We start from the raw sequence: 15,283 nt of genomic DNA, 5'->3' as shown, positions 1-15,283 counted from the left end.
TACTGGTCACATATCGGTCTCTTCTGGTCTCTACTGTTTGCCTACTGTTCTCTATGGGTCATGTACTGGTTTACTAATTTATATTGGTCACGTACCGGCATATACCAGTCTCTACTGGTTATCTAAGAGGATCCTCAAATGTTGGGATATGACCAAAAAATACATACTCACAATCATTCAAGTGCCTACATTCCACCATACTTTATGTTCCCATACGCCAAGCTTACATTCTCCCATGCTATTTCCCAGGTTCTGTTCTCATAAAGGGAGTCAGGTGCATGTCTTTTACATGCTGCAATAATCTGTCAATCTCCCAGACACCCTTCTCTGATCTCCTGAGTAATGTCAAACAGGTAAAGGGAGTGTAGGGGACAGAAACATATCTGGGCTGCTCAAACTCAACAAATAAAATGGACGAGAGAGAGAAATATAAAATGGTGCCTCTACTGTAGATATAAAGGTGGACAAATTCTTCACTCTTTACCGTGCCTAGTTGTCCAGTAGAGGTAAATAAACATGTACAAAATGGTTCTCAGATGAGTTCATTAAGCCATGCAGGCAGGGAGGGCAGGCAAGCAGGAAGGCATGCAAAGGAGGCAGGCAGGCAGAGAGGAAGGGAGGCAGGTAGCAGTACATACTGGGTTCCTGCTTAGCTAACCCCCTCCCCACCCCAACCTCAGAGGCCCTCCCTCCCTGGGTCTGTACAGCCTCAACTTTTTTTGCAGCAGTTACAAAAACAGGTCATCTTTCCATAAAACTATCAAGAAAGGTGTGGAGTGGGGGGGTGGAAAAGGACCCTTCAACTTTGGGATTTGTGATCCAAGGAACGACTTGGTTTTTAAGACCTGATGCTGTGTGTGTGTGTGTGTGTGTGTGTGTGTGTGTGTGTGTGTGTGTGTGTGTGTGTGTGTGTGTGTGTGTGTGTGTGTGTGTGTGTGTGTGTGTGTGTGTGTGTGTGTGTGTGTGTGTGTGTGTGTGTGTGTGTGTGTGTGTGTGTGTGTGTGTGTGTGGTGTGTGATATTAAACTCCTGTCACCATCACTGGTAGGAGCTTAATATCATACTCTCTAAGAAGCAGAAATACCTAAAATTAGCAGAAAGAACGAGTGGAAGTGGTGTTGATGACTATAATAATACATAGCCAGAGGTAACATGGACTGACGCACAGAAACCTGCCATGAATTTCAACAGGAAAGTTAAGAAGTCCTTTGGCTGAGCCTAAAAAAAAATGTCTCGCCATACAACTGTGGTCTAAAAAGACGTTGGCTAAACGACAACAAAAGTCAAATGCATACTGTATGTCCACACTTGATTCAGCATCTTCTTAAATAAAGGCCTAGAGAGAAAGAGCTCAATCTGAAAAAGTGAGAATCAGTGATCCACTTAAAGTCAGCGTTTTCAACAGTAATATTTGGCAGAAATGTGTCTCTTTCCCCTTCTCTTTCGTAACCAGCACGCTGAGTTCCGAAGCCTTCCTGCAGTGTCTCTATGCTCCGCTTAGTGTTGTTGTAATGCTTGGAACCGGGTCTATGTCTCTGCCTCTTTAAAATTGACTCATTTCATTGGTCTCTGTCCCCCTGGGTCTCATCTCGTACTGGGTCCTTCAAGGGCCAATCAAAATGAACCGAGATGCCACAAAGACCCCAGGTGACGATAGAGAAAAGACAGAATGTCAAACAGAAACAAACAAGCGAAATGTAACTAGAAAGGAAATAAAACAAACAAGAGGACATTTTTCCTCTGATGCACACAGCTGGAAAAATAAACCATGACCTGGTATTTGAGGCATGACATTTTCTGACTGGCTCCTTTTGTTGTCGTTTGATTCTGTAATGGCTACACTAGGAATAGCACCTTCCAGTGTGCTCTCGCTCCCCTCTGTTTCTCTTGCTCTCGGTCTCTCTCTCTCTCACTCTGTCTCCTCCTCTCCTAACTACCTGCCCCTCTCCTGACAGTAACCATGGCAGTATCCAGAGGCCTTGTTAGCCATGAACTATGCGCTCTGTGTCCAACAGTTCACGTTTACTTCCTAATACACCATAAACACGACGCCGGTGGTCGTAAAGCATGTTTTATTGAGTAGCGCAAATGAACTCCCCCCTGTGCAAGATGACAACATTCACATGTCCAGGCTGAGCTCATACCTCATAAAGAGGAAAAGGCATGCTACTCTCTCTCCCAGCCCTCCTGACCCAACCCCACTCAATCTTAGTCCTGGTCCAACTCTAGACCCACTGTTACACTGTGTGTCTATCTATCATGGAGCACGTTCTATTTATATGGGTCGTGGTCAAAAATAGTGCGCTACATAGGGAATAGAGGGTCCCATTTGGGACACAGCCCATGAAAGTGGCATACACTATCTTACACTTCCCCAGTCAAACCCAACACTCATTCCATGAATGGTTATGTCATAAGGTAATTAAATGGGTGAGTGTTTGACTTTAAGACATGTACAGTATGCGTGACCCATTGATTGCATGGTGTGCGTGTAAAATGTGATGGTACAGGGAAATGGATGGAGAATGAACTCCTAACACAGCTCTGCCAGAAGTGATTTAACTTCAGAAAGAGCCATGAGGTTCTACTTAAATCACCACAGTCACACACACATTCACGCACGCATGCACAGGCACAAACACAATGTTTTGTTATTTTCTTAAAACTGCATTGTTGGTTAAGGGCTTGTAAGCCAGCATTTCACTGTTGTATTCGGCGCATGTTGTATTCGGCACATGTGACAAATAAAATGTGACTTGACACACACACACACACACACACACACACACACACACACACACACACACACACACACACACACACACACACACACACACACACACACACACACACACACACACACACACACACACACACACACACACACACACACACACACACACAGCAGTGGATAGTAGCCATGTTATGGGCTCCTGACCAATTCTGCTAATTTGTGTATTTTTTTATGCTGATCTTAACTTTTTTTTGTACATAATGTCTCCCACATCATTTCCTATGAATTTCCTATGAAAACAGCTTCTGGACATCAGAACAACGATCAGTAAACTGGATTTGGACGAACATTTCTACTTCAACGCGTTGGCAGCTCTGGGCGTTCTGCTTACTCCAGACCAGGCCCTAATCCATGTGACTTGAAAGAGGCAGCAGCGGCGAAAGAGAGGCAGGTGAGGCGGTACCCTGACGAGACTACGTCGGCAAGCAAATAGACCGCCATTGCCCTCTGTTCTATTGGCGAACGTGCAGTCACTGGAGAACAAACTGGATGAGCTCCGTTTGAGACTATCCTATCAACGGGACCTGAAAAAAAGTAATATGATATGTTTCTCAGAGTCGTGGTTGAACGAGGACATGGATAATATACATCTAGCTGGTTTTCTATGTATCGTCGAGACCGGATGGCAGACGCGGGTAAGACAAAGGGAGGAGGTTGTGTCTCTTTGTTAACAACAGCTGGTGCGCAAATCTCTAATTCAATTACATTTTTTATTTAACATTTATTTAACTAATGTTAAGAAAGTCTTGAGTTTTTGCTTGCCTAAGTTAGAATACTTCATGATAAGCTGCAGACCATACTATTTACCAAGATAGTTTTCATCTACATTTTCATAGCTGTCTATTTACCACCACAACCATGGTCTATTTACCACCACAACCATGCTGGCACGTTTTACCTCATTTTTACCAACATGTAACCTGTGCAACTAGAGGGGACAAAACTCTCGATCACTTTTACTGCACACAGAAACGCATGCAAGGCCATTCCTCGCCCTGCCTTAGACAAATCAGACCATAGTTCTATCCTCTTGATTCCTGCTTACAAGCAAAAAAAATCAAAAAGGAAATACCAGTGAAGTTGCTCAATACGGCACTGGTATGATGAAGCAGATGCTAAGCTACAGGACTGTTTCACTGTTTTCATCTGCTAATATTGAGGAGCTTACCACATCAGTCACCGACTTCATTAATAAGTGGATTGACGACGACGTCCCCAAAGTGACTATAAATATACAGTTGAAGTCAGAAGTTTACATACACCGTAGCCAAATACATTTAAACTACATTTTTCACAATTCTTGACATTTAATCCTCGTAAAAAATCCATGTTTTAGGTCCGTTAGGATCACCACATTATTTTAAGAATGTTAAATGTCAGAATAATAGTAGAGGGAATTATGTATTTCAGCTTTTATTTCTTTCATTACATTCCCAGTGGGTCAGAAGTTTATATACACTCAATTAGTACTTGGTAGCATTGCCTTTTAAATGGTTTAACTTGGGTCAAACGTTTCAGGTAGCCTTCCACAAGCTTCCCACAATAAGTAGGGTGAATTTTGGCCCATTCCTCCAGACAGAGCTGGTGTAACTGAGTCAGGTTTGAAGTCCTCCTTGCTCGCACACGTTTTTTCAGGTCTGCTCACAAATTTTATTTAGGATTGAGGTCAGAGCTTTGTGATGGCCACTCCAATATCTTGACTGTGTTGTCCTTAAGCCATTTTGCCACAACTTTGGAAGTATGCTTGGGGTCATTGTCCATTTGGAAGACTCATTTGCGACCAGATTTTATAACCACAACATGATGCTGCCACCTCCATGCTTCACGGTTGGGATGGTGTTCTTTGGCTTGCAAGCCTCCCCCTTTTTCCACCAAACATAACGATGGTCATTATGGCCAAACAGTTCTATTTTTGTTTCATCAGACCAGAGGACACTTCCAAAAAGTACGATCTCTGTCCCCATTTGCAGTTGCAATCCGTAGCCTGGCTATTTTTATGGTGGTATTGGAGCAGTGGCTTCTTCCTTGCTGAGCGGCCTTTCAGGTTATGTCGATATAGGACTCATTTTACTGTGGATATAGATACTGTTGTACCCATTTCCTCCAGCGTCTTCACAAGATCCTGCTGTTGTTCTGGGATTGATTTGCACTTTTCACACCAAAGTACGTTCATCTCTAGGAGACAGAACTCCTTCCTGAGCGGTATGACGGCTGCGTGGTCCCATGGTGTTTATACTTGCGTACTATTGTTTGTACAGATGAACGTGGTACCTTCAGGCATTTGAAAATTGCTCCCGCGGATGAACCAGACTTGTGGAGGTCTACAATGTTTTTTCTGAGGTCCTGGCTGATTTCTTTTGATTTTCCCATGATGTCAAGCAAAGAGGCACTGAGTTTGAGGGCAGGCCTTGAAATACATCCTCAGGTACACCTCCAATTGACTCAAACTATGTCAATTAGCCCAACAGAAGCTTCCAAAGCCATTACATAATTTTCTGGAAATTTCCAAGCCGTTTAAAGGCACAGTCAACTTAGTGTAATTATACTTCTGACCCACTGGAATTGTGATACAGTGAATTATAAGTGAAATAATCTGTCTGTAAGCAATTGTTGGAAAAATTACTTGTGTCATGCACAAAGGAGATGTTCTAACTGACTTGCCAAAACTATAGTTTGTTAACAAGTAATGTGTGAAGTGGTTGAAAAACTAGTTTTAATGACTCCAACCTAAGTGTATGTAAACTTCCAACTTCAACCGTATACCCCAACCAGAATTTATGGATTACAGGTAACATCCGCACTGAGCTAAAGGCTAGAGCTGCCGCTTTCAAGGAGTGGGACAATAATTTGGACTCTTTTAAGAAATCCCACCACTACATCTGACGAGCCACCAAACAGGCAACGCATCAATACAGGACTAAGATCAAATCCTATAACGCCGGCTCTGACACGCGATGGGATGTGGCAGGGCTTGCAAACTATCATGGATTACAAAGGGAAACCCAACCACGAGTTTGCCCAGCGACGCAACTCTACCAGACGAGCTAAATGCCTTCTATGCTCGCTTCAAGGCAAGCAAACCTGAACCGTGCATGAGAGCCCCAGTTGTTACGGACGAATGTGTGATGTGTAGCCGATGTAAGTGAAACCTTTAAACAGCTTAACATTCACAGACGGAATACCAGGACGCGTACTCAGAGCATGCGCTGACCAGCTTGTAAAAGACTCCAGTCACTCAAGCCATAGACTGTTCTCTCTGCTACCGAACAGCAAGCAGTACCAGTGCAGCAAGACTGGAACCAACAGGAACCTGACCATCTTCTACCCCCAAGCCATAAGACTGCTTAACAAGACTACTAAATACCGTAGCTAATCAAATGGCTACCCGGACTACGTGCATTGACCCTTTTTTGCACTGACTCTATGCACACACACTGGACTCTACCTACCCACCACACACACACACACACAAACACTGCATTACACCCCCACATAACATGCACACACATGCATACTGATGACAGGCAGGGTAGCCTAGTGGTTAGAGCGTTGGACTAGTAACCAGAAGGTTGTGAGTTCAAACCCCCGAGCTGACAAGGTCGTCGTTCTGCCCCTGAACAGGCAGTTAACCCACTGTTCCCAGGCTGTCATTGAAAATAAGAATGTGTTCTTAACTGACTTGCCTTCAAATAAAGGTAAAATAAAAAAATAAAAAAATATGCACACATACTTTCACACTTCACACACGCTGCTGCTACTATCTATCCTGTTGCCTAGTCACTTTACCCCTACCTATATGTACACAGCTCAATGACCTCATTCCGCTGCACATCGACTCTGTTCTGGTAATCACTCTATATAGACATATTCTTTTTTACTTGTTATTGTTATTGGTTATTCACTGTGTACTTAATCCTCGTGTCACTATTTCTATGTTTTATTTAAAATGGTGTATTTTTTATCTATAATTCTGCATTGTTGTAAAAGTACCCGTAAGTAGCATTTCACTGTTAGTCTACACTTGTTTCATGCGAAGCGTGTGACAAATACAATTTGATTTGACACACAAATGCTGTATCCATGACCTATCATTGGTAACAAAGTGTAATGTTTTGAGTACACTATTGGGACTAAAACTTTGCTACACTCTGGCCAAAACAGCTCCAACAACGTAATGTCAACATATACAGGCACGGTGTACTGTGTACAGGCACTGTGTACAGTTGATGTATTGTTCTGAAAGACTGTAACATGGTCCAAAAACACACAAGGTCAAGGTTGTGTTCTGCTGCACTACCCAAGTTGACCACAGAAAGTCAAAGATGGATTTACTCCTGTGCAACAAAAACTAAGTCGACGACTACTGTCTGTTAAACAAAAGTGGTCTCTGCTGACCTGATGTCATAGAGAAAATGTATGCCTCCCCATGGGATCCCCTATAGTGGTTACTAAAAAATAAAAATGGAGATGTTCGCATGTGTGTAGATTTGTACGAGCCAAACAAAGCAGTGATCATTGACAGTTAGCCAAAATGTTTCCCCAGATCTGGTATCTTACTTTCCCATTCGGGAGGAACTCTCTGTACAAGACGGATCAGTGTGAGATGGTCCAAACCGTCTGCTAGTGCCCATTAAACTGCGTCACAGACTGGTTTCACTAGCTCATGACAACCACCAGGGAGTCGTCCGAAAAAAACAACGGCTCTGTAAGCTCTACTGGTGGCCTGGAATGGACACGTCTGTACAAACTACAATATCAACATGTCAACTCTGTCAGACAAATGACAAAACTGCAAAGACGCATGTCACGCCTCTCCAGCCTATTTCCCTTCCTGAAGGTCCATGGCGAAAATTTGGAATTGACATTGTTGGTCTATTTGAAACTACCCCAGCAGATTGTCGTTACGTAATCACCCTCGTGAATTACAACAGTAAATGGCTTGAGGCTGTGTTTACCAGTAATGTAACTACCCAGACTATCATTAAATTCTTAACTGATTTGTTCAGATGCCACGGAAATTGCTACGAAATCGTAAACGATAATGGTGCCCAATTCACTTCGAAGGAATGGACTTCATTCCTCCATGACAGAGACATTAAACACTCCAACGTGTCTATGTACTACCCACGGGCAAATGGCGCGGTGGAACGCTGGACCCGAGTTCTAAAAGACTGTTTGCAAATGGCAAACAGAGTCCCTCCGTCTCTGACAATGCGTGCGTACTAGAGTGCGTGCCACACAAGAAAAAGGGAAATCCTATAAGGACGCCAAAACAGGGGAGTGAAACAATCGCCCATCGAAGAGGGAGATCATGTGTGGGTAAAACTCCCCTTTCATGTCAAAAAGGGTGCACCAAATTACAGTGCGCCACGCAAAATTATCCAAATAAAAAGGACCAAGCACATACAGTGGGGCAAAAAAGTATTTAGTCAGCCACCAATTGTGCAAGTTCTCCCACTTAAAAAGATGAGAGAGGCCTGTAATTTTCATCATAGGTACACTTCAACTATGACAGACAAAATGAGAAAAAATCCAGAAAATCACATTGTAGGTTTTTTAATGAATATATTTGCAAATTATGGTGGAAAATAAGTATTTGGTCAATAAAAAAAAAGTTTATCTCAATACTTTCTTATATACCCTTTGTTGGCTATGACAGAGGTCAAACGTTTTCTGTAAGTCTTCACAAGGTTTTCACACACTGTTGCTGGTATTTTGGCCCATTCCTCCATGCAGATCTCCTCTTGAGCAGTGATGTTATGGGGCTGTTGCTGGTCAACACGGACTTTCAACTCCCTCCAAAGATTTTCTATGGGGTTGAGATCTGGAGACTGGCTAGTCCACTCCAGGACCTTGAAATGCTTCTTACGAAGCCACTCCTTTGTTGCCCGGGCAGTTTGTTTGGGATCGTTGTCATGCTGACCCAGCCACGTTTCATCTTCAACACCCTTGCTGATGGAAGGAGGTTTTCACTCAAAATCTCACGATACATGGCCCCATTCAGTCTTTCCCTTACACAGATCAGTCGTCCTGGTCCCTTTGCATAAAAACAGCCCCAAACATGATGTTTCCACCCCCATGCTTCACAGTAGGTATGGTGTTCTTTGGATGCAACTCAGCATTCTTTGTCCTCCAAACATGACGAGTTGAGTTTTTACCAAAAACTTATATTTTGGTTTCATCTGACCATATGACATTCTCCCAATCTTCTTCTGGATCATCCAAATGCTCTCTAGCACACTTCAGACGGGCCTGGACATGTACTGGCTTAAGCAGGGGGACACGTCTGGCACTGCAGGATTTGAGTCCCTGACGGCGTAGTGTGTTACTGATGGTAGGCTTTGTTACTTTGGTCCCAGCTCTCTGCAGGTCATTCACTAGGTCCCCCCATGTGGTTCTGGGATTTTTGCTCACCGTTCTTGTGATCATTTTGACCCCACGGGGTGAGATCTTGCGTGGAGCCCCAGATCGAAGGAGATTATCAGTGGTCTAGTGTGTCTTCCATTTCCTAATAATTGCTCCCAGAGTTGATTTCTTCAAACCAAGCTGCTTATCTATTGCAGATTCAGTCTTCCCAGCCTGGTGCAGGTCTACAATTTTGTTTCTGGTGTCCTTTGACAGCTCTTTGGTCTTGGCCATAGTGGACTGTTTGAGGTTGTGGACAGGTGTGGTTGTGGACAGGTGTATTTTATACTGATAACAAGTTCAAACAGGTGCCATTAATACAGGTAACGAGTGGAGGACAGAGGAGCCTCTTAAAGTTACAGGTCTGTGAGAGCCAGAAATCTTTTGTATGCTTGTTTGTAGGTGACCAAATACTTATTTTCCACCATAATTTGCAAATAAATTCATAAAAAAATCCTACAATGTGATTTTCTGGATTTTCTTTTCTCATTTTGTCTGTCATAGTTGAAGTGTACCTATGATGAAAATTACAGGCCTCTCATCTTTTTAAGTGGGAGAACTTGCACAATTGGTGGCTGACTAAATACTTTTTTGCCCCACTGTATGTTCTTGACGACGTAAAGACATAGAATTCGTTGCATCTCTCTCTGTGTCCTGAGCAGGCCACGCTATAAAACGGTGCAGCTGATTCCCAAGTGTCCTTGCACTCACAACAGAATATTCAAAAGGAGAGTGAGAGGATGCACGGCTCGGCTAAAGGACTACATTCAGTAAAACCTGAAAGATTGTGAGTACAGTAATTGACTGCTAAAGTGTCAATGTGATATTCTGATGTTACTATCGGTATGGTTACTATAGTGTGTGTTTTATCAGTGTTATTATTCTGTGCTTTGTATGAAAATAAGTGTTAACTTGAAGAATTGTGGAATGCTTTCATTGGGTTATACTTAGAGAGAGCTTTACTTTCACAAGTGGAAATATGTGTTCTGCTGCACTACCCATGGTTACCACTAGAGACATACAGGTATTTTCTTCTACGTATTCTGACACAGAACGGAAGTACAACGAGAACAGGATTTCAGATAGGGAGAAGAAGAGTATGCATGTGCTGATGATGTATGCTGTGATGAGCTTCCCGAGTAATCTTACTCTTAATTATACCGATTGTGTATTCATGTTCCTGAGCCTACTACACGACAGTCTGCTTCAATGTTGCAGATGTTCAATGTTTATGCCAGCAGCACACCCCCCTGCATCCCACTGCTGGCTTGCTTCTGAAGCTAAGCAGGGTTGGTTCTGTTTGGTCCATGGATGGGAAACCAGATGCTGCTGGAAGTTGTGTTGGAGGGCCAGTAGGAGGCAGTGATTGGGGAGATTTCCCTGTGTAGGGCGCTGTTTTTCAGGTGGGATGATAAACAGGTGTCCTGGCTCTCTGTGGTCACCAAAGATTGCATGGCACTTATTGTAAGAGTAGGGGTGTTAACCTGTTCTTGATAAATTCCCAATCTGGCCCTCATATGGTCACTTAATCATCTCCAGCTTACAATTGGCTCCTTCATCCTCACTCCTGTAACTGTTCCCCAGGCTGTTGCTGTAAATGAGAATGTGCTCTCAGTCAACTTACCTGGTAAAATAAAAAATGTGGGGGCCAGATAGAACCACGAGGCCATAAAAGTGTTGAGCAGATTCTTGGGCTAGTTCATAGGAAGCAGGTTGAGAAAGTCACAATGGACCAACTCTTTTACTGCCCAGGCGAACACTCATCAGCCAAAGTCATCACTACCTTGGCCATATCGCTCAGTAACAGGGCCATATGGAGAGCTGACCTATTATACCTCTTTTACTATGGCATCACTGTAGTCATGTCCTCACAGTTTGGCCAATTACAGACAACTTCCTGCTTCTGGCAGCATCCCAAATGGCACCCCTATTCCCTTTATAGTGCACTACGTTTGAACTGGGCAATGAGCAGAGGCTTGCATTCCCATGTGACCTCATGTTCTGTTACTTTACTCTCCCACTGTGGTGTTGGTTTGGTTTTGATGGTTTCTGGTCAATCTGGAAGAAGACACTTTTTGATTTGGGGGGTTTTAAGGTTAGGTTGTAATAAGTAGCTCTGTCATTCAGTGGAATAATGACTTGTGGTTTGCATAGTGACACTAAAACCAGCGTGGTCTGTATTATTGGTTGGATCAATACTGTAGCTTCTCAAGTGGTTTATGTCGTTTTCAGTCAAGTGTCTCTTTAGGCAATGCATAAACCAGAGAGAAATAATTGTGTTTCAGTGTCTCTTGGTGTGAAAGTAAGGAAGTGAGATTCATTCAATGGCATATAAGTGGTATTAAACTCTTACCCCTAAAGAGGCAGAGAAACTTCCATTATAAATACAGCGTTGCCTTGGACACAAATGACATCCAAAAGGTTAAAAACCAGATGAGAGTCATTTCTGAGTCGTGAGTGGGAGTACAATTTCACACAGACACATTTGAGTGACAGGAAACCACATGGACAGTGATATATGACCAAAATATGTGTTTTTTCTCCCAAATCCTGAGAAATGTACAACATCAACAGATGAACATGCAAAGGAAAGCAGGCACCGCCAATCAAAGAGATGAGCTGTATTCTGAGGGCTCAAACAATAGAGTATCTCCTGTCTGCCTTGCTGTATCGTGGGTGATTGAAGTTTGATAGAGTTCCCCTGGGTGGCCTACCACATCTGTGGCTGGAAGCAGGGGAGTGGCCTGTCAGTTGCCATGATAGCAAGCCATTCACTGCAGCTAGTTGAACAGGAATAGCATCTCCACAACCTGCGCAGACAGACAAACGCCATTCTGGAGAGTGGTACGCTCTCCGACCGTCAAACACTTGTTTAACCAATTAGAGACAAGGGATTCAGAGCAGACATCTGACTGACAGACATTTGGGCCTATGATCTGCCAAGTAAATAGCACTTACTGGAACAAACTCTAATCAACAAGAGACAAAATGGTATTCAAATTAGTTTGGTATCCGTGAGGACTTATAAAACAGTCTTAAAAACAATGTCCAAGCCTTGTGTATACAGTCCAGGTCAATGACCTTTAAGGATAATAATTGGTGAAAAAGATGGAACAAAACTAACCTCACAAGTCTGTGAAGTGGAGCGCTGCTCTACGTGCGTAAGGGGTCTACTCCTAGCCAATGACAAAGCCGATGAGGCCTGAACAGACTGTGCTCTCTTGTTGTTGAGGCTGGCATGGTTGAGTTATGGTCTTTTACAAGTGGTTGACCACGTTAGTGTGAGGTCCAGATGTTGAGAGCTCTGACTAAGATGAGGAAAACAATCCCAGCTCATGCCAAACTTTCTGACTTATGCCAACTCTTATTATTAAAATGGTGTTTCCTGTCATCATTTCTGTAAACTCACCCTTTTGCATTAGCAGTGGTGAGATAAGCAGATTAAGCAAAAGTAGGTATACTGGGTTCAGAAAAATGACCTCGAAAATAAAATATGACACCACTTTCTCTGCGTCTCAGTCTTGGCAACGTCTGAAAATGTGATAGTCATTATGGGTTTGACTGGGATTTGGACCAGAATGCATCTGTTCACCACTACAGCTCCACTTTTCGAAACCAGGAAGCAGTAGGTTGATCTTGGCAGCTGGCTGGGTCAATTTCTTTCTTTCATTAAAGTTTCAGACTTCCAAAAACAGTCTCAGGATTTTTTTATTGGTAGGCTATGCTAAATGAGTAGAAATTAGAATCCCCAAATTCATCATTAACATGTGTGGGGTTTAGGGAGCCTGGGGTCTCTAGAACATTCAAAACAAACACACACATACGTATGCACGCACACACACACACACACACACACAACCCTCAACAGACACATACACCTTTAGCATGAAATCCTTTTAAAGAGGCATGGTTGTCTCCAGTACAGCAAGCGTGGTCTCTGGAACAAATTACTGCCTGCTTGCCAAGTGTAATATACTCCTTTTCATAGGAGATCTTAAAGGTACACAGGTGGCCTGGCAATGGACTCTACTTAGTCTGTTATTTTAAAGTTCATATTTAACCAGAGAAAAACCTCTAAAAATGCTCTCAAGAGGAGGCCATTTTGAACCTAATTCAAACATGAGAAAGTGTACTACAAAAAAAACGTGGGTCAGCCCAAGGACATGGTAGGATATTATGGTGTGTGTGTGTGGAGGTTGGTGGGAGGAGTGATTAGGAAAACAGAGATTATACATTTTGGCAACAAAATAAAAACAAGGTTGAAAGGTTTCTCATGTACAACAAAAATGGACGCCAAAAGCATTGGAAGAAACTTCTCTTTTTCTCCGTCAGAATTAAACAGTAAATATTGTGAATTTAGGAGTCAAGGTGGGGGTTTGGAACACGGGTGAACTGTGATGTTTTTGCCAGAGTAACACATGTGCTGGTGCTTAAACCTTATTTTCATTTCATTCTGCAATTCAGTGACTTTGGTTCACCTGTGTGTGAGGAAAACAGCCTCCCACTACACACACACACCTGAGGAGGCTGGTGGGAGGAGCTATAGGAGGACAGGCTCATTGTAATAGCTGGAATGGAATAAAAGGAACAAAGTTAAGCATGTGGTTGTGTATCAGTATTAAACATATGGAAACCACATGGTTGACTTTGTTCCATTTATTCCATTCCAGCTATTACAATGAGCCTGTCCTCTTATAGCTCCTCCCACCAGCCTCCTCAGGCACGTGTGTGTGTGCGAGTGTGCGCGTGTGCGTGTGCACGCGTGCGTATGCGTGTGCATGTGTGTGTGTGTGTGTGTGTGTGTGTGTAGTGGGAGGCTGTCACCAGAGTCACTGAAATATTGAATTGCAAAATGAAATGAAAATAAGGTTTAAGCACCAGCACATGTGTTACTCTGGCAAAAACATCACTGGTCATCCATGTTCCAAACCCCCACTTTGACACCTAAATTCACAATATTTACTGCAAGAATATGAACAACATTTTACAGGTTGCTTTATTGCATGGTTGAGCAATGAACATAAATAGAATAAAGCAATCTCCAAACTGCCTGAATAGAACTAAAGTACAATCAAACTGTACTACAGGCCAAAAGCATGCAAACGAAAAGAGAACGGAAACAACAGGGAGGGAGAGAAAATGAACATATCCCTCTCCCTCTACTCCTTATATAGCCCAAACAAAACTCTCAAATGCAGAAAAGGTGGTAAGCACATTTAAGACATTCCTTCACAACAATAATGGGTAAACAAAATCTATTTTAACAGAGAGAGAGCAATATGGGGACTGGGGTTTGTTACTGCAACACCACAGCTTCCGTAACAGAAGAACCACATTAAAGTGCATTCCACTCCTTCATAGTGTTGCCTAACACGACATAGCATCGGCAGATAATTAATGACACAGCTTAATTCATTGGGATCACTGGGAAAGATCCAGTGGCATACTATGTCTCATTCAACGTCAAAGTCTTTCGATATTGAATTTACTTATTTTCCAAACCTCACCAAGCATGGGGCTGGGACACTCATAAATGTTCTGTGGTGGGTGAGGATAGGAAGAGGGTGAGTCAGAGGGGTGAGGTTGAGGTTGGGTAGGGGAGGGGTACGTGAAGTGCGTCCCATGCCAGCCAAACCCATTGGAGCGAAACCACCAGTATGGCTGGTTATGCTGCTGCTGCTGACAAAGCTTGGCCCGGGCCCGACTCCAGCACCACACCGCAACACTCTCCTGGAATATACCTGGCCGTGCCGACCGGGAGGGAAACCATAACAAGTTCAGGAAACTGATCAGCACACTCTGGGTTTAACGCCGTCAGCAGGATGCCTGGCCTGACTCCTCAAACCAAGATGTTTGAGAGAAGCAGAAGAAGTCTGCATCAAAATGGCACTCTAATCCCTTTATAGTGCACCACATAGGAGAGAGGGTGCCATTTGGGACTCATCTGAAGAGAAACCCTCAAACCTCAGATCTCAGGAGTCCACCCACCATGACAAAAAATGACTTCTCTACATGTGCTCCTCTGACTGTTCCAAGCCTCTACCTGGACTGGAGAGACAGAGCTCACTCATCCACGTCACTAACT

General features: G+C 43.3%; 1 protein-coding gene across 1 annotated transcript in view; it reads right to left on the bottom strand.

Moving 5' to 3' along the window:
- LOC123991084 (collectin-12-like) overlaps nucleotides 1-15,283 on the bottom strand; it is a 48,668-nt gene that overhangs the window by 23,423 nt on the left and 9,962 nt on the right. The window lies entirely within an intron of this gene.

The sequence above is a fragment of the Oncorhynchus gorbuscha genome, linkage group LG12, assembly GCF_021184085.1.
Source record: "Oncorhynchus gorbuscha isolate QuinsamMale2020 ecotype Even-year linkage group LG12, OgorEven_v1.0, whole genome shotgun sequence".
In the NCBI taxonomy this organism is placed as follows: Eukaryota; Metazoa; Chordata; class Actinopteri; order Salmoniformes; family Salmonidae; genus Oncorhynchus; species Oncorhynchus gorbuscha.
This window is presented reverse-complemented; position numbering and strand designations above follow the sequence as displayed.